The 24,268-nt window shown below is 45.1% G+C and overlaps 1 protein-coding gene across 2 annotated transcripts in view; it reads left to right on the top strand.

Annotated features, from left to right (window-relative positions):
- Positions 1 to 18,765: 18,765 nt before the first annotated feature.
- frmpd2 (FERM and PDZ domain containing 2) overlaps positions 18,766 to 24,268 on the top strand; it is a 145,947-nt gene continuing 140,444 nt past the window's right edge. For both annotated transcript variants that reach the window (XM_033012960.1, XM_033012961.1), the window contains exon 1: positions 18,766 to 19,176. The gene's annotated coding sequence lies outside the window, so the exon portion shown is untranslated. The remainder of the gene's footprint in view (positions 19,177 to 24,268) is intronic.

The raw sequence follows: 24,268 nt of genomic DNA on the forward strand, positions 1-24,268 counted from the left end.
TTTTTTTGTAAACCAGCATCTGCAGTTCCTTGCTTCTACATTCCACAAACCTTCCTTGATTTCAGCCTTCCTAAGGATAGGAAAAGTTTAGAGGGATGTGGACCAAACGTGGTAGTTGGGACTACTGCTGATAGGGCATCTTGGTCGGCATGGGCAAAGTGGGCCCATAGGACCTGTTTCCATGCTGCATGACTCTATGACTCTATTTGACATGAGATGCCTTAATCCCTGAATCTCGGTGTGTAGACCAAGCATGCGCAGTTACAATTAGGCCCAAGACATGTTTGAGGAATAACATCTCATCTTCTGTCTCAACATGTTGCAATATGCTGGACTCAATACTGAATTCTACAAATTCAGGTACATTTATTTCTTTGTCTGTGTCAGTCATCTATCTGTGATATTGGCTCATCTTGTTCGTTCCTCCGCTTTTGTCTAGCCTGACCTCAGGACGTGTCTAGCCTGACCTCCAGAGCATGACTTTCTACTTCATATTTTGTAACCCTAATTATTAGTTGAAAGACAGAGCGCAGAAACAGGCCATTCAGCCCATCGAGTCCATGTTGACCAGCGATCCTCATACACTAGCAATATCCTACACACTAGGGACAATTTACAATTTTTACCAAAGCCAAATAACCAGGAACCTGTACATCTTAGGAATGTGAGAGGAAACCGGAGGATCCGGAGTAAACCCATGCGGTCACGGGGAGAATATACAAACTCAGTACAGACAGCACCTGTAGTCAGGATCGAACCCGGGTCTCTGGTGCTGTAAGGTAGCAACTCAACTGCTGCACCGCCCTAGTATCGTCTGTTATCTTTTGTCCATGTGCATTTGTCTATGATCTCACTCTCTAACTACTTCCATGCACTCACTGATCAGATAATCTTGTTTATAGCTTATCTCCATGGTCACGCTGCTTTTACCCTATCATTATCGTTCCCTCTTCCCCACCCTTTCTGCAGCGTAACAACCTTCTTTGCTCTCTGTCCCGGTTCTAATGGAGGATCTTCAACCTGACACCATTAATTCTGTTTCTTCCCCCACCAATGCCGCCTGACCTGTTGAGTATTTCCAGCATTTTCTCTTTTGTATTCCAGAAATTCATCCCTAGTTTGCGGGTACACAGAACATACAGCACAAGAACAGGCCCTTTGGCCCACAATGTCTATGCCGAACATGATGCCAAGATCAATTCTTATCTGCCTGCACATAATCAATTTCTGCATATCCATGCCTACCCAAAGGTCTCTTAAATGGCACTGTCGTATCTGCCTCAACCACCACCCCCGGCAGCACATTCCAAGGACCCATCACCTCTTGTGCGAAATATCTGCACAGTACATCTCCTTTAAACTTTGCCCATGTTACCTTGATGCAATGCTCTCTAGAATTTGATTTTTCCATCCTGAGAAAAAGTTTCTGGTTGTCGACCCCATCTATTCCTCTATTTTATGTACTTCTAATAGATCTCGTTACAACTTGCGGCATTCCAGAGAAAACAATCCAAGTCTATCCAGTCTCTCCCTGTAGCGAATACCCCTAATCCAGGCATTCGGCTGATAAGCCTCCCCTGCACCCTCTCCAAAGCCTCCACATCCTGCATATAATGCGGTGACCAGAACTGCACACAATACTCCAAATGCGGCCTAACTAAACTCCTACAAAGCATCATCGTGACATCCTGACTCTTATACTCAATGCCCCCACTTAAGAAAGCAAGCACACCACATGCCTTCTTTACCACTCAATCTACTTGTGTTGTCATTTTCAGGGAGTTATTGACTTGAACCCCCAAGATCCCCCTGCACACCAATGCTGTTAAGGGTTATACCATTATCAGTATATTTTTCCCCTAACATTTGACCTCGTAAAGATTAAACTCCATCTGCCATTTCTCCGCCAAATTCCTGTAGCTGATCTACAGCTATACTTTTGTGGCGCACCCGGTGGTTAGGCCACTGGCTATGCCAACCCTCAGCAGTCGGGGGTAGGGTCATGTGACTGGGTAATGGCGGGAAGGAGTTGTCACAAGGGTTAGGGGTGTGCCCTAGTATAAGTATTCAGCCCCGGGTCAGCCTTCCCCCATTCGCGCGTGTGTTGTTCTCTTTACTTCAGCAATAAAGATCTCTCTGATTCACCATGTGTGGCTTGCTTATTCGCCCGCCATACTGTACACTTTGAGAGCTTTCCTCACAGTCGACAATCCCAGCAATCTAGGTGTCATCTGCACACTTATTTTACCGACCACTCTGCGATTGCGTCCAGGACATTTACAAATATCACAAACAGCAGTGGTCTCTGCACAGATCCCTGCGGAACTCCACTAGTCACAGACTTCTTGCCCGAATATTGTACGTGTACCACAACCCTGTCTTCTACTGGTAAGCGAGTTCTGAATGCACACGACCAATAGTATTAAATACCTTATGCAATTATGGCAGAGAGTGCCCAGTCCATCATCGGCTCTGACCTTCCTTCCATCGAGGGGATTTATCGCAGTCGCTGCCTCAAAAAGGCTGGCAGTATCATCAAAGACCCACACTATCCTGGTCACACACTCATCTCCCTGCTACCTTCAGGTAGAATGTTCAAAAGGGAACTGCAGATGCTGGAATATCGAAGGTACACAAAATTGCTGGAGGAACTCAGCGGGTGCAGCAGCATCTATGGAGCGAAGGAAATAGGCGACGTTTCGGGCTCAGTCTGAAGAAGGGTTTCGGCCCGAAACGTCGCCTATTTCGAGTCTGAAGAAGGGTTTCGGCCCGAAACGTCGCCTATTTCCTTCGCTCCATAGATGCTGCTGCACCCGCTGAGTTCCTCCAGCAATTTTGTGTACCTTCAGGTAGAAGGTACAGGAGCCTGAAGACTGCAACATCCAGGTTTAGGAATAGCTACTTCCCCACAGCCATTAGGCTATTAAACATGGCTCGGACAAAACTCTGATTATTAATAACCCATTTTCTGTTATTTGCACTTTATCAGTTTATTTATTCATGTGTGTATATATTTATATCATGGTATATGGACACACTTATCTGTTTCGTAGTAAATGCCTACTATGTTCTGGGTGCTGAAGCAAAACAAGAGTTTCATTGTCCTATACAGGGACACATGACAATAAGGACACGTGACAATAAACTCACTTGAACTTGAACTTGAGTGGTGAATCTCTGGAATTCTCTGCCACAGAAGGTAGTTGAGGCCAGTTCATTGGCTATATTTAAGAGGGAGTTAGATGTGGCCCTTGTGGCTAAGGGGATCAGGGGGTATGGAGAGAAGGCAGGTACGGGATACTGAGTTGGATGATCAGCCATGATCATATTGAATGGCGGTGCAGGCTCGAAGGGCCGAATGGCCTACTCCTACACCTATTTTTTATGTTTCTATGTCGACAATTTGTACTTCTAATACCTCTAAAATTAATTCCACTGCAGTAACAGAATGGATTTTGAAGGCAGACACAATGAACGGATGCGACTATACAGTCCACTAGTTCCGCTTATGCAGTATAAATTTCTAAGCTTCAGAATAGTTAGTGCGGCAATTGTAGTTGGTTGAAGTATGCGAATAAATCAAAATTCATTTGACGTCTGCACCTTCAGACCTTATCTTTCAATCATAATGAGTCTCCACGCTAAGTGGCAAAGTTCAGAAACACTAATGCTTGCTGAGGAAGAGAGTGTATAATGCAGGAGGATATTGACCAGGCTACTCAGCAGAATATCACACCATCTCTGATGTATGAGGCCCATTTATCCCTCTAAACCTGTCCTATCCAAAGCTAAAAAATCATCAGGAATGGGTCAAGGAAAGCATGTTTTTGTAAGCAATAAAAGATGCACAGTGAAGCACATCTGAAATATTTGCCATCTCAAAACAGAGTTTCATTGAATGGCCAGAATAAGCATTGCATATAACTTCAAGGAAGTCCTTTACATCTAAGGACAATGTATACAGAATCAGGAAATCATAGTGTTGTTACTATGTTAAAGAGGGGACGTTTGGCTCATCAGCTCCATGACAACTGCCTGTAGCACAGTACAGGCAGAAACATTCCTCCATTTTATCCTCCTGCCCTGTCCATTTAAATCCTTTGTGGTTTTCCAACTTTCTGTTAAACTCATTGTTCGCCTCCACTTTCTCACTACCAACAAGTGCGGTGAAATTGGACTATATCTGCTAATACACCGTGTCAATATCTTCGAGTCTTGCAGCGTGGAAACAGACCCATCAATCAAACTTGCCCACATGTCCCATCTACACTTGTCCCACCTACCTGCATTTGGCCCATATCCCTCTAAACCTGTCCTATCCATGTACCTGTCTAAATGTTTTTTAAACATTGCGTTTGTGCCTGCCTCACCAACCTCCTCCGGCAGCTCGTTCCAAACACCCACCACCCTTTGTGTGAAAAAGTTACCCCTCGGGTTTTTATTAAATCTTTCCCCCCTGATTGATAATTTATTGATTGACTGAATCATCTTAAACCTCTGTCCTCTGGTTCTCTCTGGTCCTCTGCCATCTCTCTGGCTCTTCACACTGTCCTGACTCACCTGGACAGACAGGGCACGTACGTGAGGATGCTCTTCATTGACTATAGCTCTGCATTCAATATGGTCATCCCCACCAAGCTCACCACCAAACTCCACCAGCTAGGCCTCAGCTCGCCGATATGCAATTGGATCCTGAACTTTCTGACGGAGCGACCGCAGGCAGTAAGACTGGGCCCGCACCTGTCCTCCACTATCACCCTGAGCACCGGCACACCACAGGGCTGTGTACTAAGCCCCATGCTCTACTCCCTCTTCACTCACGACTGTGTTCCTGCATTCAACACCAACACCATCGTGAAGTTTGCAGACGACACAACAGTGATTGGGCTGATCACCAACGGTGATGAAACAAACTACAGAGCGGAGGTGCAGAACCTGGCGGACTGGTGCACACATAACAACTTGTCACTAAACACCTCCAAGACCAAGGAGCTGATTATTGACTTCTGGAGGTCCCATAATGGAGAATACGCCCCAATCTCCATTTACGGGGAAAGTGTGGAGAGAGTGTCCAGCTTTAAGTTTCTGGGCACTCACATTTCAGAGGACCTCACATGGTCCACCAACACCGCTGCGCTGGTCAAGAAGGCACAGCAACGACTGTTCTTCCTGAGGACATTAAAAAAGACTGGTCTGCCCCAACAGCTGCTGACAACGTTCTACCGCTGCACCACAGAGAGCATATTAACGTATGGCATCTCTGTGTGGTATCTCAGCTGCACGGAGGCGGAGAGGAGAGCTCTTCAACGCGTCGTCCACAGAGCGCAGAGGATCATTGGGACACAGCTACCAGCTTTGGAGGGCATCTACCACACCCGGTGCCTCAGGAAGGCCGTCAGCATCCATAAAGACTCCTCACACCCTTGTAACGGACTGTTCGAACTACTTCCCTCCGGCAGACGTTACAAGGCCTTCTACGCCCGAACCTCCAGACTCAGAAACAGTTTTATTCCAAGAGCTATAGCGGCTCTGAACCGGCCCTGCTGAGTGCCCCCCATCCCCCCCTGGACTGTCTCCCTCGGATGGTCATGTCACACAGCTTATTTATTTATTTTACTTTTATTTTACATCGGTTGGAAGCTGCATACTAAATCTCGTTGCACTGACGTGCAATGACAATAAAATATATTATTATTATTATTATTCTTGATTCCCCTACCCTGGGCAAGAGACTCTGCACATCTAACTGATCTATCCATCTCATCTTGTTGCCCGAAAGATATATACACATCAACCCCAGGTTCTTTTGCACCTGAACTCCAATTCAAATGGTGCAGTTAAGTTTCTATTGCCATTCCTTGATGGCAAAATACATCACATGACACTTCTCTGTACTAAAATCCGTCTGCCATTCATCCACTCACCCTGGTAGATTATCTGTATCTTGTTGCAGTCGACAAATATCCTCACTGATATGTGTGATCAGCAACTTTCAAAACTTTTTTTTCTACATCAAACAAAAGTAGTGATCCTAGTATTGACCCCTGAGAAACTCCGCTGTCTATCAGTTGTTAATCATGGTTAGCCACTTTCTATCCTACAGGCAATTATTTTACATTGACCCTTCTATACCAGGAGATCCAATTTTGTTAACCTTATGCTTTTCTTTCCAAAAACTCTCCGAAAATCTATAGAGATAGCATCTAGTGTATTCCCTTCACCAAACTTCTCTAACACTTCATAAAAAAAAATCAATTTGGTTGGTCAAACTCAATCTACCTGCTACAAATGTATTTTTCTCTCCTTAATTAACTCAAACCACTCTAACTGTCTGTTATATTGTCCCCCCCTAGTTATTGGTTCTAAGCTGGTAAACTGATGATCCTGTAGCGTAGGGAATATCCTTAAGTATTTTCTTGCTGATAATACAAAGGTAGGTGGGGAAAGTGAGTTGTGAACAGGCTACAAATCAATGTGGATTAGCCAAGGATCTAACAAACGGAGTACAATGTGGGAAAACAGAATTTGTCCATTTTGGCATGGGAAAATAGAGAGGTGTACTTTTTTTAAAGAGATAACAACTCTGCGATGCATCTGAATATCTAATGCATGATTTATAAAAAGGTTTAATAGGGGTCATCGTCATACAGCACAATGAGAAGGAATGGGTGACCCTTCTTGAGGGTCTCCACCACAAAAAGTGATCCATTCTTTCTCTCCAGAGATGCTGCCTGTCTCGCTGAGTTACTCCAGCATGTTGTGTCTATCTCTGTTACTAGATAGTGGTGATTATCAATAATAATATTGAAATGATGAAATGAATATTGAAATAATAATGAAATGATGTTGATGCCAAAATTCATACCACGATGCTTTCTGATCTCCATAAAATCTTCCATTCCTTCAAGCATTAACCAGTTTAATAAGTTACGAGTAACCCTCATAATTATATTTGTCAGAAGAAGGGTCTCAACCTGAAACGTCGCCCATTCCTTCTCTCCAGAGATGCTGCCTCACCCGCTGAGTTACTCCAGCATTTTGTGTCCATCTTCAGTTTAAACCGGCATCTGCAGTTCCTTCATACACATAATTATATTTATGTTGACTGGAGACTTGGCAGGAGATGTAGCAGCATTGGGTTAGATAGTTAGTTACTGCCGGAGTTGTTTTGAAGGGTTGCATTGTAATTGCCTTTTATCCTTTCAGCAGTTTTTTCCCCAATGTCTGGTACTGGTTTGATTACAGTCATCTTCCAGCAGTTAACATAATAATTAGCTGTTTTATTCCACCCAAACATTCGTATTTGTTCTGATGCTAAGAAACACTTATGAATCAACATTGGAAAAACAACACCAATAGTTGAATGAGGAAAATCAGACTAAAAGGTCTCTGGCCATTGAGGAGGGTGTTTGTGCCCAGAGCCATTGCAAGGAGAAAGTGCACTGAATTTACATCCTGGATGGGTCATAATATTGTGGCCAATGTTCCCACTGATATAATACAGGGCAACACGGTGGTACACCAGTAGAGTTGCTGTCTTACAGCACCAGAGACCGGGATAAATTCCTCACTACAGTTGCTGTGTGTATGGAGTTTGTACATTCTTCTCCTGACCTGCGTGGGGTTTCTCCGGGTGCTCCAGTTTCCTCCCACACTCCAAAGGCGTACAGGTTTGTGGGTTCATTGGCTTTGGTAAAATTGTCCCTCGCATGTGTAGTGTGCGGGTATCGTTGGTCGGCATGGACTTGGTGGGCCAAAGGGCCTGTTTCCATGCTGTATATCTAAACTAAGACTGGTTAGCTTGATGTCTATAACTATCAATAGAGGCCAGCTTGAGGGTGGTCAAGAAAGCAACCTGTTTCGTACAGTTGGTCTCTTTCAGCATGTGAATTTTATCCCTGTGACTTTCCTTGCCATTTTAGGAGCAGCCTAGTCATAGCCGTGCTGTTCTACTCTCCCATGTGGCAAAGCTGGAGGGCGGGGAAGTGTAAAACTATTATTCAGGAGTTATAAGGAGCATCTGAGCTCCCAAAAACAAGCTGGACATTGCCAGCATTACAATTGCAATCCTCCTTTCTCTGCAGACTGTGCTGCCCTGAACTACCTGTCGTAAGACAGCCCCACACACTGAAGGTTGGTGTGGAAGCCTGCAGCTCACCAATTCCCTGCACGAACATTAACATCAGCAATGGTCTATGCTTTATGCATTAACTTTAGTAAGATTATTACATCCATTTTGCTCTGCAGTATTGTGTTCAGTTTTAGGCACACTGTTGTAGCAAAGATGTTAAATTGGAAAGAGTGCAAATAATACTTACATGGATGTTGACAGGACTTGAGGGCCTGAGCTACAGGGAGTGGCTGGGCAGGCTAGGACATAATTCCTTGAAGCCCAAGAGAAAGGGGGGGGGGGGTGATATAGAAGTGTACAAGACCATAAAAGGAAAAGATAGGGTATATACACAGTCTTTTACCCAGAGTAAGTGAATCAAGAACCAAGGGACATAGGTTTAAGGTGAGAGGGGAAAGATTTAATAGGAACCCGAGGTTGCAATCTTTTCAGTCAGAGGGTGTGGGTATATGGAATGAGCTACCAGAGGAGGTAGTTGAGGCAGGTATTATAAAAACATTTAAAGGACACTTTGACAGGTACATGAAAAGGAAAGGTTTAGAGGGATATGGGCCAAACATGGGCAGGTGGGACGAGTGTAGTTGAAGCATCTTGTCGGCATGGACAAGTTGGGCCGAAGGGCCTGTTTCTGTGCTGTGTGACTGTGGCTTCTGTAGCAACCGCAGGCATCCAGTTTTGCTTCCTCATGGCCGGTGACCCCTCTGGTAGAGCACAGCCTCCTGCACTGGGCTTGGGGCATGGCGGTATGGGAACAATGGAGTCTAAAAGTCTCTGAAGGACAGGGCTGCATGCTGAGTGCCCTTTTTGCCTCATTCCCTTCTGTTCCTCCTGCATGCCTCATGTTTAGTTTTAAGATACAGCGCCGAATCAGGCCTTTCGGCCAACCATGACCGCACCGACCAGCGATCCCCGTACACTAACACTATCCTATGCACAAGGACAATTTACAATTTTTTTCCAAAGCTAATTAACCTACAAACCTGTACGTCTTTGGAGTGTAGGAGGAAACTGGAGCACCCGGGGAAAACCTACGCAGTCACAGGAAGAATGTACAAACTCTGTACAGATAGCACCCGTAGTCACGATTAAACCCGGTTCTCTGGCGCTGCAAGGCAGCAACTCTACTGCTGCCGGCCCAACCAAGTGGCTAAGCATTCCCTTTAATAATTTGGCTTGGCTATTAAGCACGTTGCAACTAATGTACTTGGGGCCAATTTATTTGAAAATCATACTCAGACCATTGTTTGGAACAGCACACTTAAACTTCATTACCAAGAAAGCATTTTGTGCTGAAGACAAGCTAACCAACTGTTTCAATGCATGGGCTGGCTCAAGCTGGGCTACTTTCATATTTTCTTGCAACATAGGAAGAGGCCATTCAGCCCATCAAGTCTGTGCCCATTCCCATATCACACCATTCCCATTATCCCCACTATTACCTAGCCAAGTATTCTCTCTCGTGTACCTATCGTTCTTCTGCCACCCACCAACACTCGAGGGCCTGAGCTACAGGGAGAGAATGAGCAGGCTGGAACTCTAATCCCGAGAGTGCAGGAGGATGAGGGGTGATCTTATAGAGGTGTACACAATCATGAGAGGAATAGATCAGGAGACGCATAGAGTCTCTTGCCCAGAGTAGGGGAATCGAGAACTAAGGTGAAGGGGGAAAGATTTTATAGGAACCTGAGGGGGTATCGTTTTCACACAAAGGGTGGTGGGTGTATGGAACAAGCTGCCAGAGGAGGTAGTTGAGGCAAGGACTGTCACAACGTTTAAGAAGCAATTAGACAGATACATGGATAGGACAGGTTTAGAGATATTTAGGCCAAACGCAGGTAAGTGGGACTAGTGTAGATGGGACATGTTGGTTGGTGTGGGCAAATTAGGCTGAAGGGCCTGTTTCCACACTGCATCACTCTATGACTCACAGTAATTTATGGTGGTCAACTAAACCGATCAACACATCTTTGAGATGAGGTAACGTGAAAGGAAACTGGAGCAATGGAGCAACCACTCGCCCAAAAGGAGAATATGTAAACTCTGCGCAGACAGCACTAGAGGTCAGGATTGAACTTTGGTCTCTAGAGCTATGAGGCAGCCGTGCTAACTACTGCGTTCTGTGCCAAGTTACCAGTATTTGGTCCACGAAGGAGATCCATGCATTTTCTAATCTCTGTTAGCTGACATGACACCCTTCTCTTTCTAACACAACAGAAATGCTACCACCAAGCCACCAACAACACACTTGGATCAGTCTGAAGAAGGGTCCTGACCTGAAATGTCACCTGTACATATGATCCACAAATGCTGCCTGAAATGCTGAATTACTCCACCAATTTGTGTTGAACTACATATAGTTCCTTGCTCAGAATTATCTATGCATACTTAACCATAAACCTAGCAAATTTACACCAGTTCTATTAAATGAGAATAAACATAATTCAGAGTCTGCTGGTGTCTGTACTGTATTTAGAAACATAGAAACATAGAAAATAGGTGCAGGAGTAGGCCATTCGGCCATTCAATATGATCATGGCTGATCATCCAACTCAGTATACTGTACCTGCCTTCTCTCCATACCCCCTGATACCTTTAGCCACAAGGGCCACATCTAACTCCCTCTTAAATATAGCCAATGAACTGGCCTCAACTACCTTCTGTGGCAGAGAATTCCAGAGATTCACCACTCTCTGTGTGAAAAATGTTTTTCTCATCTCGGTCTTAAAAGATCCTTAAACTGTGACCCCTTGTTCTGGACTTCCCCAACATCGGGAACAATCTTCCTGCATCTAGCCTGTCCAACCCCTTAAGAATTTGTAACCAAAGTAACTGGAAGTTGATGAGCCCGACAGATTTTTTCATGGGCTCTGTTGACGATATGCTTGGTTGAGGTCTGGCATCCAACAATTCACGTTGTCAATGGCAACTCTTCAAGTGCTTATCAAATGTAATAGTCACAGTAATAGGCCACACACTTCATTCTAAATTAGCAACTGAAGTATAAAAGTAACGAGATCTGTGATGCATAATACTCATTATGGTAAACAAGCTTTTAAAGAAATTATCAAATGTATTTCAGTAAAATATCCCAGTAAAGCCTGAAAGGCTGCCTACAATGCATGTCTACCTTAAGGCAGTCATCTGACACTGCGCCGCAGTGGAGACAGCTCGCATAAATATGATTATAAATGGCCGGATGAAGTCTGGAAAATATGCAATAGCCTATTTTAAGTAGCATCATAGCAGTTGTAATCAAACAAACCAAAAAATGCAATAGTCTGAGTAGCATCAAAGCAGTTGTAACTAAACAAACATATAAACAGCAAATAAATGCCACATAATGATGAGAATAACTAATTCCATTAAAAAGATGTAACCCATCAGTGATGGCAGCTGAGCTTTCCAGGTCACACTCTGCTCTCCTTCTTTTTAACTGAATCATTTATCCTTTGAATACTAATGGAACCAAGATGATTTATGTATGTCCCAGTACATCACCCGAATCGTTCTTCCTCAGACATGAGTGTTGACAGTAAAGAGCAAGCTTTTCAAACTGGGATGTCACTATCAGCAACTTGGAACTGGTAAAAAGCCCTCTTTGCATTAAAGATTGATAAGGGGCTTATTTCCACAAAGCAGCACCAAGAAGAGAAGGGCAAGGAGGTTGAAAGTATAGTGCATCAGCTATGCTTTAGAAATATGGCACTACTTAGTATGTGGTTTAGGAAAAGAGTCATAGAGTTAAAGTACAATTAAAACAGAAAGTACTTGTGCTATAACTCCAGGATAGGGATGCAAAACATATTAACTAGCTCTTTAAAAAAAACCTGAATCCTGTCGATGCAAGTATATAATTGGCGTTATCAAGTGGGCACCTCCCTTCACTGGTATTTTATTGAGTTTGGCCCACGGCACCCCGGTGTGACAAGTTGGGGTGAAGGACCTGTTTCCATGCTCCATACTCCACGCTCCATGCTCCGCTCCATGCTCCAAGCTCCATGCTCCATGCTCCATGCTCCATGCTCCATGCTCCATGCTCCATGCTCTATGCTCCATGCTCCATGCTCTGCTCCATGCTCTATGCTCTATGCTCCATGCTCCATGCTCCATGCTCCATGCTCCATGCTCCATGCTCTATGCTCCATGCTCTATGCTCCATGCTCCATGCTCTACGCCATGCTCTATGCTCCATGCTCCATGCTCCATGCTCCATGCTCTATGCTCCATGCTCCATGCTCTATGCTCTATGCTCCATGCTCCATGCTCCATGCTCCATGCTCCATGCTCTATGCTCCATGCTCCATGCTCTGCTCTATGCTCCATGCTCTATGCTCTATGCTCCATGCTCCATGCTCTGCTCCATGCTCCATGCTCCATGCTCTGCTCCATGCTCCATGCTCTGCTCCATGCTCCATGCTCTGCTCCATGCTCCATGCTCTGCTCCATGCTCTATGCTCCATGCTCTATGCTCTGCTCCATGCTCCGCTCCATGCTCTGCTCCATGCTCCATGCCCCACGCTCCATGCTCTGCTCCATGCTCCATGCTCTTCTCTCCATGCCCCACGCTCCATGCTCTGCTCCATGCTCTTCTCTCCATGCCCCACGCTCCATGCTCTGCTCCATGCTCCATGCTCTTCTCTCCATGCTCCACGCTCCATGCTCCATGCTCTATGCTCCATGCTCTATGCTCCATGCTCCATGCTCCACGCTCCATGCTCTGTGCTCCATGCTCCATACTCCACGCTCCATGCTCCATGCTCTGCTCCATGCTCTGCTCCATGCTCCATGCTCTTCTCTCCATGCTCCACGCTCCATGCTCCGTGCTCCATGCTCTGTGACTGTGATTGCAAAAATTGTTAAATGAATCCTAGAGTGAGCAGACATAGCATGGCTTCCCATGTGCCTTTGAGCGTAGGTAAATAATCAAATTTGTTTCGGGTTTGGATGTGGTAATGTAATATCTCTGTCAATGGGGTGGACAGAATCTTCGATCAGAGACGCATGTGCTTCCTTTCTGTCACAGTGATGGCAAGTAGATTGTTAGCAGCTGGGAAACAGGCAGTGTGAAACTATATATCTGTATGATCGTGCCTTTGTATGTGAGGATTTGGTCTGTATGGCTCGGTTACCAGAGAACACATGTAGGTGCCAAAAAAATCTTGAAAGATTAGCAGGTGGTTAAGCTGAGGGTAGCAATATGAAACTAAGCCGTGGTGTGGAGCTGACACTAGTGGACAGTCTTCCAGCAGAGACACACTGTTATTTCTGCAGTATTTAGTTTAGTTTAGTTTACATAGAAACATAGACATAGAAAATAGGTGCAGGAGTAGGCCATTCGGCCCTTCGAGCCTGCACCGCCATTCGATATGATCATGGCTGATCATCCAACTCAGTATCCCATCCCTGCCTTCTCTCCATACCCCCTGATCCCTTTAGCCACAAGGGCCACATCTAACTCCCTCTTAAATATAGCCAATGAACTGGCCTCAACTACCTTCTGTGGCAGAGAATTCCACAGATTCACCACTCTCTGTGTAAAAAATGATTTTCTCATCTCGGTCCTAAAAGACTTCCCTCTTATCCTTAAACTGTGACCCCTAGTTCTGGACTTCCCCAACATCGGGAATAATCTTCCTGCATCGAGCCTGTCCAACCCCTTAAGAATTTTGTAAGTTTCTATAAGATCCCCCCTCAATCTTCTAAATTCTAGCGTGTACAAACCGAGTCTATCCAGTCTTTCTTCATATGAAAGTCCTGCCATCCCAGGAATAAGTCTGGTGAACCTTCTCTGTACTCCCTCTATGGCAAGAATGTCTTTCCTCAGATTAGGAGACCAAAACTGTACGCAATACTATTGTGGTCTCACCAAGACCCTGTACAACTGCAGTAGAACCTCCCTGCTCTTATACTCAAATTTAGAGGTACAGCGCAGAAACAGGCCCTTCAATCCACTGAGTCCACGCCGATTAATTATCCTACACACACTAGGGACAAATTACAATTTTACCAAGCCAATTAACCTACAAACCTGTACGTCTTTGGAGCATGGGAGGAAACTGGAGCACCTGGAGAAAACCCATGCGGTCACAGGGAGAACGCACAAACTCCATGCAGACAACACCCATAGTCAGGATCGACTCCTGGTCTCCGCCGCTGCAAGGCAGCAACGCGAACACTGCACCACTGCGACGGCATCCTAGAATTTTATCACTTCCATCAAAAAAATGATATGGTAAAATAATGCCAAAACATCACTTCATTGAAAAACTCACGTTCCTTGGCTGACATTGTTCACTTGTTGCTATAGTAACATTGAGCTTGTCACCATTTCATTTGGACCCTTCTGCCCGCTGAATCCGTGCTGACTACCCTTTTACATTCCTCCTGTTTCATTCTCCCCCCCCCCCATTCCCATCCAGTCCCCGAGGATTCTACGCCTCGCCCACACAGTGGCCGATTTACCCACCGACCCGCACGTTGGGAGGGAACTGGAGCTCCCAGGAAAATCCACGCAGTCACAGGGAGAATTTGCAAACTCCACACACACGCACACACACACAGTGCGGAGGTCAGGATCGAACCTAGGCCTTTGGGGTTGTCAGTCAGGGAACATTGCCCACTTCAAGGAACCTTGTTACTTGACATGATATTCTTGGCAGTCCAGTCATTAACATTGTAACCCTTCTCACCCTACTGCCAGCAACTGTTGAAAAATACATAATTTAGTAAATGATTAACTAAGAAAAGATATCTGATAAGTACGAAGGAATCTAGCTGCTAACCTGCACCAAGAACTGGCTGCTGAACTTTGCCCACTCTCTTATATCGCCCATTGAACTTTTTCACGATTGCATTTTAACCTTCAAAGTCAGCCAATGGTTTGGTAACAAAAGTAAATGACTCTCGGTCGTATTTCCTGCCATAATCTACCTGAACAGAGCTGGAGTCACAATGTTCAGCTATTGATTCCCTAATCCATATGACGTTCTTCAGTACTGGCTTGTAGGCAGCTAAAATGATCTTAAAAGGACGATGCTTTTCCGACGGGCTTCAGAAAAGCATGTCACTCGTTTCGCAGTCTTTCTGTGAAGAACCTCTTCTGTTTAATTATTCATTAATTTCATTACAAGTGTCCAAATGAAAATGTTTTAATGAATTTTTCCATTGAGTCCAATGCCGGAATGGAAGTGGAATTCTTGAGGATAAAAGGATTGCAGTGAATTCACCCGATCCAAAGTGTCTAATGGGGCATTATAATCAGCTATTCAGCCATTGACACTGTGGAAGAGGAGGCCATTTGTCATTTTGTGCTGTGTCAGCACTTTGTTAGAGTTCTCCAGTTCGCCCTTCTCCTCTGTTCTTTTGCTCCAGCCCTAAAAACCTTCACACATGTATTCAGATCCTTTTTGAAATGTATTATTATTGAACTTGTTTTTTATTATCCATTCACATTTTGTGTCCCAGATTACAATTAATTGTGGAATAATTTACAGGAGGTAAATAAATATAAGCAATCTCCATTCGTGGGAATGACTTCTAATTACAATTAAATCAGATTGCTTTAGTTTGATAAAATGATGGTGTTTGCCTGCATGATATCGATGTATGTTACCCCCCTGGTGGAAATGCTGTGGATGAGGTTGGTATAATTATGGAGACGATGGAGTATTTTGAGCATTGTGTTGGAAGGAAATAACTGCAGATGCTGGTTTAAAACACAGTCTGAAGAAGGGTCTTGACCCGAAATGTCACCTATCCCTTCTCTCCAGAGATGCTGCTTGTCCTGCTGAGTTACTCCAGCATTTTGTGTCTATATTTGAGCATTGAATGGACTTTGACCAGCTGTTTCTGTTCATGCCACGTGACCAAATTTCTTTGCAGGAAGTTCAAACTATTTTGACACCTTGCATCTTTTCCATATCCAGCTGATTTAAACTTTATTCATGTGAAATATTATCGTGCCCTTTGAAGATACAAGGTTGATCTATCAATCGAATAGTTGACTAAACCTTTGGTGGTCCTATTAGGTATAATATTGAAACCTGATCTTAAGCCAACCATGGCCATAAACTGAACTCAAAGAGTTATAATATTTAGAAACAAGGAACTGCAGATTTTGGTTAATACACAAAAGGACACAAAGTGCTGGAGTAACTCAGCAAGTCGGGCAGCATCTCTGGAAAACATGGAGAGGTGATGTTTTGGGTTGAGACCCTTCTTCGGAAGAAACATCTTCCGAAGAAGGGTCTCGACCCGGAATGTCACTTATCCATGTTCTCCAGAGATGCTGCCTGACCCGCTGAGTTACTCCAGCATTTTGTGTACCTTCTCCAGAGATGCTGCCTGACCCGCTGAGTTACTCCAGCATTTTGTGTCTTCTTGAATTACATTTTAATTCCATATCCAACCCAATTGAAGCATGATGGTAAATAAAATAATCTCCTCAGTTTATTGAAGGTGATTTACTAGTGGATTGACAACTGAATGTCACCTCGAAAGCAAAACGTTTGAATAAATGGATCCTTTTCAGACAGAAAGTGGTGAATCAGCTGAAGGATAATTTCTTGTGTGTTCTCAGCTTTCTGCTCGCACCACCCTTATTGTCATCTATCTCTCCTGGATGCTCCTTAAACGTGTCCAAAGAGATCCTAAGAAGGATATGCAGCGGTAGAGTTGCTGCCTTACAGCGCCAAAGGCCCGGATTCGATCCTGATTACGGTTGTTGTCTGTACGGAGTTTATATGCTCTCCCTGTGACCTGCGTGGGTTTTTCTCTGGGTGCTCTGGTTTCCCCCCACAATCCAAAGACGAAGAGGTTTGTAGGTTAACTGCCTTCTGCTCATTACAAATTGTCCCCAGTGTGCAGGATAGTGCTCGTGCATGGGGTGGTCACTGGTCGGCACGGACTCGGTGGGCCGAAGGGCCAGTTTCCACCCTCTATCTCTAAAGTAAAGTAAACTAAAATAAGTGAACATCTACCGCACCAGGTGGATTGTTAGCTGTTGGTTAGTTACAGTCAAAGTTGATTAGTTATCATGATCTGAATTAAAACCAGCTGCTTCTCCTCGAGGCCTCTGGAGTGTATCTCGATTATTGCTCCATTTTACAACTCAGTTTGTATACATATGCTCAGAAATCTCGAATGATATTTGCACAAACAGATTTTCATTGAAACCTCAACCGTCTTCTAAATTTATTCCACAGAGTTCTCAAATGAGATGTGGGAACCAATGACATGGAATTGTTTGCAAGGGAACAGTGAACCTCTTGTTTTCTCAATTGACTCATTCAGCCTGGTGGTAAATTGATCTCAGTGATGTAGAGTTAAAGCAAGGTAAATGGAAGCACAGCGGCACAACTAGGAGAGCTTGGGCAGGCCAGGCCAACCCGGCAACGCCGCCAGGAGTCAAGTCAAGTAAAGTCAAGTCAAGTCAAGTTTATTTGTCACATACACATACGAGATGTGCAGTGAAATGAAAGTGGCAATGCTCGCGGACTTTTGTGCAAAAGACAAACAACCAAACAACCAAACAAACTATAAACACAATCATAACACACATATTCTTTTGTCAAGTCAAGAGTCAAGAGAGTTTGTGGCCATGTGTCCCAGATACGACAATGAAATTCTTGCTTGCTGCATCACAACAGAATATTGTAGGCATAAATACAGAACAGATCAGTGTGTCTATATACCATAGACCACACATATATATAATATATATATAACATATACATAAATAAACAGATAAAATGCAATAGGCTGTTATAGTTCACAGTTCAGAGGCCAACAGACCTTCATGGTCAGATCAAGATCCCTGCACTTGCAACAACTGGGACTTGAAAATTGTGCCAAAAAGCTTTTAACTGGACCATGGTCCATGCGGCGATAACAAATTAAACCAAATTAAAGAGAATGGAGGAGGGGAAGGAGGTCGGGCAGTGGGGGAGGAGGAGGAGAAGGAGCCGAGGAGGGGAAGCGGAGAAGGAAGGATGGTTGGAGCGATGGAGGAGGGGAGGAGGAGAGGGGGAGAAGAAAATGAGTAGCCGGGGAGAGGAAAGGGAGCAGGTAGATGAGTGGAAGGGGAAGATGAAGAGAAGGAAGACACACAATAGCAGGAATAACTCAGCGGGTCGGGCAGCATCTCTGGAGAGAAGGAGTAGGTGACGTTTCGGGTCGAGACCCTTCTTCAGACTGGACTGAAGGGGTTCCCACTTGAAGAACCGACATGAGGCTGATGGGCCGAATTGTCTCTTGTGTGGTCTCGGTTCAGTGAGACTGGGGCGTTGAGGCATTCAATGCTTTCACATCCCCCACTCTCTGTTCTGCTTCGCCGCCTGCCCGGGTAACTAGAGTCTTGGAGATGTTTAAGAAGGAACTGCAGATGCTGGAAAATCGAAGGTAGACAAAAATGCTGGAGAAACTCGGCGGGTGCAGCAGCATCTATGGAGCGAAGGAAATAGGCAACGTTTAACGTTGCCTATTTCCTTCGCTCCATAGATGCTGCCGCACCCGCTGAGTTTCTCCAGCATTTTTGTCTAGCTTAGAGTCTTGGAGAGTTTGTTTGACAACTTCTCTTTTGACCCCCTGCCAGGTCGGCCGGCTAGCTCCGCCCAGCCTCTCCACACCCATTGGCACTTCAGCACAACTTAGCGTTGCATCTCCTAGGTTTCTGGTCCCTCCTTCGCTAGGGTTCACTCGCGGTGCCGGTGCCAGCCCCGGCCCGGACCTGGTTGCATCTCTCGGGGGCGAGGAGGAGGAGAGGACGAGGAGGAGAGGACTGCTCCACCGACCGCAGCCACGGAATTGCTGGACGTTCTCCAGATAGGACGGCACTGACTGAAGAGCGAGTCTAACTTGGACCGCCGCGCCGTTACCCCCGGGCAGGAGGGGGGGATTGCGTTGGGATCGGACACTACCCGGAGCTCAGGATGAAATCGCAGCGTTGGAATTTCACCCGCTGGCCAGCTCTGGACGCAAGGAGCGGTCAGCCGTGACCTGGCCGCCTTCAACCCCGGACTTTGCCCCCAAGAGTACTGGAAACACAAGTAAGACTTCCCCACTCTTCCTTGCCCCCTAGTCCTAGCTAACATTGTGCCCCCCTCCCTCGTTGTTCCACTTTGCGCGGCGACATTTGAGACAATTTGCTGCACGAACTTGTGATATGATCTAGTGAAGCCGGCGGTTCTATGCGGGAGCCAGAGTCCCAGGCACAGTGTGATTTAAAACAGGGACAATGCCGACCACTGTGGCCGTTGTTAACTACTTTGTGTTGAGCTAGACAGTTTTTTTTAAAATATAGCATCCGTCCAGAAACGCACAAACTACCAGAAAGAACGCGGATAGTTATAAAACTAGGAGATACTCAGCGTGTGCATGCATGCGTGGTCTTTGGTGGTTGAAGTAAGGAAGGTTGTTGACCTTGCTGGTGTGGAAGCACTTTGGGAGGTGTGTGTCGTTGTGTTCTGACTCTGACTGCCCGCAGCACTTTCATTATCCCAGCGTTCATTTCCATGGAGATAATAGACAATAGGTGCAGGAGTAGGCCATTTGGCCCTTCGAGCCAGCACCGCCATGCAATGTGATCATGGCTGATCATCCCCAATCAGTACCCCGTTCCGCTATTTTTAAGAGCCCTATCTAGCTCTCTCTTGAAAGCATCCAGAGAACCTGCCTCCACCGCCCTCTGAGGCAGAGAATTCCACAGATCAGGGGAAGTGAAACATTGCCTCGATGGATGGAGCGTGGCTCCGGTGGCACAGATCATTTGTCGTTTGTGATAGGAGTATCATTCGGCCCATCAAGTCTACTCCGCCATTCAATCATGGCTGATCTATCACCCTCCTAGCCCCATTCTCCTGCCTTCTCCCCATAACATCTGACACCTGGACTAAACAAAAATCTATCTGTAGACAGCATTGTTGAAGTCTAAAGCTGGAGTGACCCTTGAACGGAATTGGAATCTAACTGGATTGGAAAGTCAACCAGGAATGCGGCTTTTGTTGCTGGTTCAAACGCATGGATCAGAGCAAGATTCCAAAGGAGGCAACCAGGGAATGGGGCAAAACTAATCTAGGCACCACTGCAAATCATCATAAGCGTAGAAAGACACAAAATGCTGGAGTAACTCAGCGGGTCAGGCAGCATCGCTGGGGAAAAGGAATAGATGATGTTTTGGGTCGAGGCCATTCTTCAGACTGAGAGTCGGGGGAGAGGCAAATGAGAGATATAAAAGTACATAGAACAAATGAATGAAAGATATGTAAAAAGCAATGACGGTCAAGGAAAGATAGAGCTCACACTGGTCCATTGTTGGCTGTGGGGAAGGTGATGATGAGTGATACCAACAGTGAAACTCAGCAGGACAACAGTGAAACTAGCAGGACGATTAAGGTGGGGGAGGGATGGAGAGTGAGGAGATGTAAAGGTTACTTGAAGTTAGAGAAATCACTATTCATGCCGCTGGGTGGTAAGCTGCCCAAGCAAAATATGAGGTGACCATTATAAGTGGCTGGGCTCACACTGGGATGGACCTGAGAGATACAACATCGAAACAGGCCCTTGGGCCCACCAAATCCATAATGACCATCGATCACCTATTCACATTAGTTCTATGTCCACCTTCTTGTCCACTCCCTGCACACTAGGGGCAAGTTTACAGAGTCCAATTAGTCTACACTAAAGTATGTCATAGGGATGTGGGAGGAAACCCACGCAGTCACAGGAAGAGCATGCAAACACCACACAGACAGCACCATAGGCGAGGATCGAACTTGGGTCACTGGCGCTGTGAGGCAGCAGCTCTACCAGCTGCACCACTCTGCCGCCCTTGAGCAAGAGTATTGGCGTAGGAGAAAGAGTGGGGCTCCACACAATTTCATTTGGTTTCTCTACTATCATTTGGTTAAAGCATTTGCTGATCTTGTAGGAGCCAATTTACCCAATTTACAACTTTCTTGTAATTACCATTTACAATTTACAATTCCCCCTAATTACAACTCTTGTATTCAAGCTCCACATGAGACAACCTTGCTCTAGCCAGCAAGGCACCGACCGATGTGTGAGGATGTAATTGCACAACACTGACCGCCCGGCAGTAATCTTGCTCAAGTGATCTTTTATTTGACTGCGATAAATGATCACTTTCTACTCCCACTCTCCACATGCATGCATAAATATGGTCAAAATATCGCAGCAGTTTGAAGTATTGATGAATTCTCACTCATCTGCTGTGGAAAAAGTTATGGCTAACATTGCTGTTGCCCAGGTTACTGAAAATGCCAAGTGTACAGGAAGGAACTGCAGGTGCTGATTTACACCGAAGATAGACACAAAGTGCTGGAGTATCTCAGCGGGACAGGCAGCATCTCTGGATAGAAGGAATGGGTGACGTTTTGGGTTGAGCCCTTCTTCAGACTGCTATCCAGAATGCTATCTAGCCAGACTCACTGACATCCATTGGATTGCCAGGGACAGTATAGGGACAATAGGCTGGATGAGAATAAGCCTTGTATGCAGTGGCCATTTCATCACTCACCCATTGTAAGTCTAAAACAGGTCCTTAAGATAAATACACAAAATGCTGGAGGAACTCGGTGAATCAGGCTGCATATGGGGAGGGAAATGGATGGGTAACATAATGGTCAGGGTCCATCTGAGTCTGAGGAAGGGTCCTGACCTGAAACATCATCTGTCCATTCCCTCCACGGATGCAGCCTGACTCCCTGAGTTCCTCCAGCGCTTTGTGTTTTGCTCAAAATTGCAGTTCCTTGTGTCTACAATTTCTTTAAAAAGTTGACCAAGCTTCACAGGGAACTGTTTTATGCTCAATAATACAAAATCATGTCTACTGGGAAATGTATTTTATTTATTCTCTGACAATGCATTTCACAGCAGGCACTTTTCGACATCCACTTACATTTTCTGTATGAGTATATTTTGATATCAAATATTGAGGGGGAGGGATCTATTTTTAAAATAATTGAAATGAAGAAAATACTGCCTCAATCCTGACCATGGGTGCTGTCTATGGAGTTTGTACATTCTCCCTGTGACGACGTGGGTTTTCTTCAAGTGCTCCTGTTTCCTTCCACTTTCCAACAATGAGTATGTTTGTAGGTTAATTGGCTTCAGTAAATTGCCCAGAGTGTGTAGCATGTTGAAAGTGGGAGAACATATAACTAGTGGATGGATGGTAGACAAAACTACTGGAGAAACTCAGCGGGTGAGGCAGCATCTCTGGAGCGAAGGAAATAGGCGACGTTTCAGGTCGAGACCCTTCTTCAGACTCTGAATGATCGATAGATCGATGGAGGATGATGAATGACGGATGGATGATCGATGGTCACCGTAGACTCCATGGGCCGAAGGGCCTGTTTACATGCTGTATCTCTAAACTTAAACTCCTAGCATCTCAGTCATACAGCATGGAAACAAATCCTTTGGCCCATCATGTCCATGCCAACCATCAAGCATCTCTTTATGCAGAGAGAATAGTTAATGTTGCAGGCTTATGAAACTTTTTATTAGAATATGATAGCTATAATGCTGAAGATTTGCACCAAAGCTGGCAGTACCTGTAGCCAAGCTTCTTCAGTAGTATTGCCATATTGGAAGCTATTGGATTGAATGAAAGTTTGCTCAGGAAGTTCTGCCTATAGTGTGAAGGTGAGGTGAGAATATCTTCCATGGCATTCAAGGCAGAACATGCCTGAGTGCAGCATTCAAGACCCCAGTGACACTGAACCAGCTTCTCCTTACCAAGAAATTAACTAATTTTACAGGTGCATCTCCATTAAAAGGGTTTGATTATCACTTTTTTAATGCTTAATGGTATTATCATTGTCAAAACTGTACTTGGATAGGAAAAGAGTAGAGGGATGTGGGCAAATGGGATTAGCATAGATTGGTATCATGATTGTCATGGACAAGGTGGGCCAACAAGTCCTGCTTTGATTGTGATTTGTTCATCAATATGTCTGGTATTTGTTGATATGTCTGGTATCGGCATTGACTGGAGTATATCAAACTCAGAGGAGGTAGACACAAAGTTCTGGAGTAACTCAGCGGGACAGGCAGCATCTCTGGAGAGAAGGAATGGGTGACATTTCCGGTCGAGACCCTTCTTCAGACTGAAGACAGACACAAAGTGCTGGAGTAACTCAGCGGGTCAGGCAGCATCTCTGGAGAGAAGGAATGGGTGATGTTTCCGGTCGATACCCATCTTCAGACCGAGACTCAGAGGAGTATTTGTGGTTACAATAGGGTACCAACACCAGTCACGGGGAATTCTCCCTGGAACTCTTTAAAATAGAAGTTAAAACATTTAATGTCCACATAAATACCTGGGAAACATTTGGATGGGGGTGCTAAGTACCAAGTAATGAATATAAACGTGACCATAGGACTTGGGAACTGGAACTGACTGTTTGGTCTCTTGGGTCTGCTTTGCTGTTTAATAAGATCATGGCTGATAAGATGGTAACCTCAACTTCCCACTCCTGTCTACTGCAGGAAGTTTTCACTCCCTTGCCTATGAAGAACCTATGTACTTTTGCTTGACTATCACCATCATAAGAGTCTGACCATCATCCACTGACATTAGAAGGCATTAACAGTGTTGAATCTTTGTCCAGCAATTTGCCTGGCATCGTTATTGATTAGAAACATAACTAGGTTTCCTTAATGGCTCCAAAGGCAGAGGAGAGCGACAAGGTTGGTGGCTCACCAAAACCTTTCCACCATTTACATATGGCAGTGTAATGGAAGATTACTGCTCAGTCAAGATGCTCGTTGCCAGCAAGGGTAACACATGTACCCTGCCGACAGATTCCGCCAGCTTTGAGCAAATCCTCAGCATTCCTGCCATCATATTCTCATGAGAATGTCATCAGGCTGAAACATCAACATTGGATCTAATACTGTATATTCCTGACCATATACAGTTTGGCTCGGGGCACATGCTGTGGGCTCCATATAAAGGAATTATGTTTCCTTATAGAGCCGGGTTATTGCCAACAAGTTGCGTTGGAAGAAAACGATGAGTTGGAATTATAGGACTACTCCATGCACTTTCGCAGCATGCATAAGGAGTATGTAAGTGGTTAATTCCAGTGTCAAATGTTACCTTCTGAGCAAGTC

The sequence above is a fragment of the Amblyraja radiata genome, chromosome 37, assembly GCF_010909765.2.
Source record: "Amblyraja radiata isolate CabotCenter1 chromosome 37, sAmbRad1.1.pri, whole genome shotgun sequence".
Taxonomy (NCBI): Eukaryota; Metazoa; Chordata; class Chondrichthyes; order Rajiformes; family Rajidae; genus Amblyraja; species Amblyraja radiata.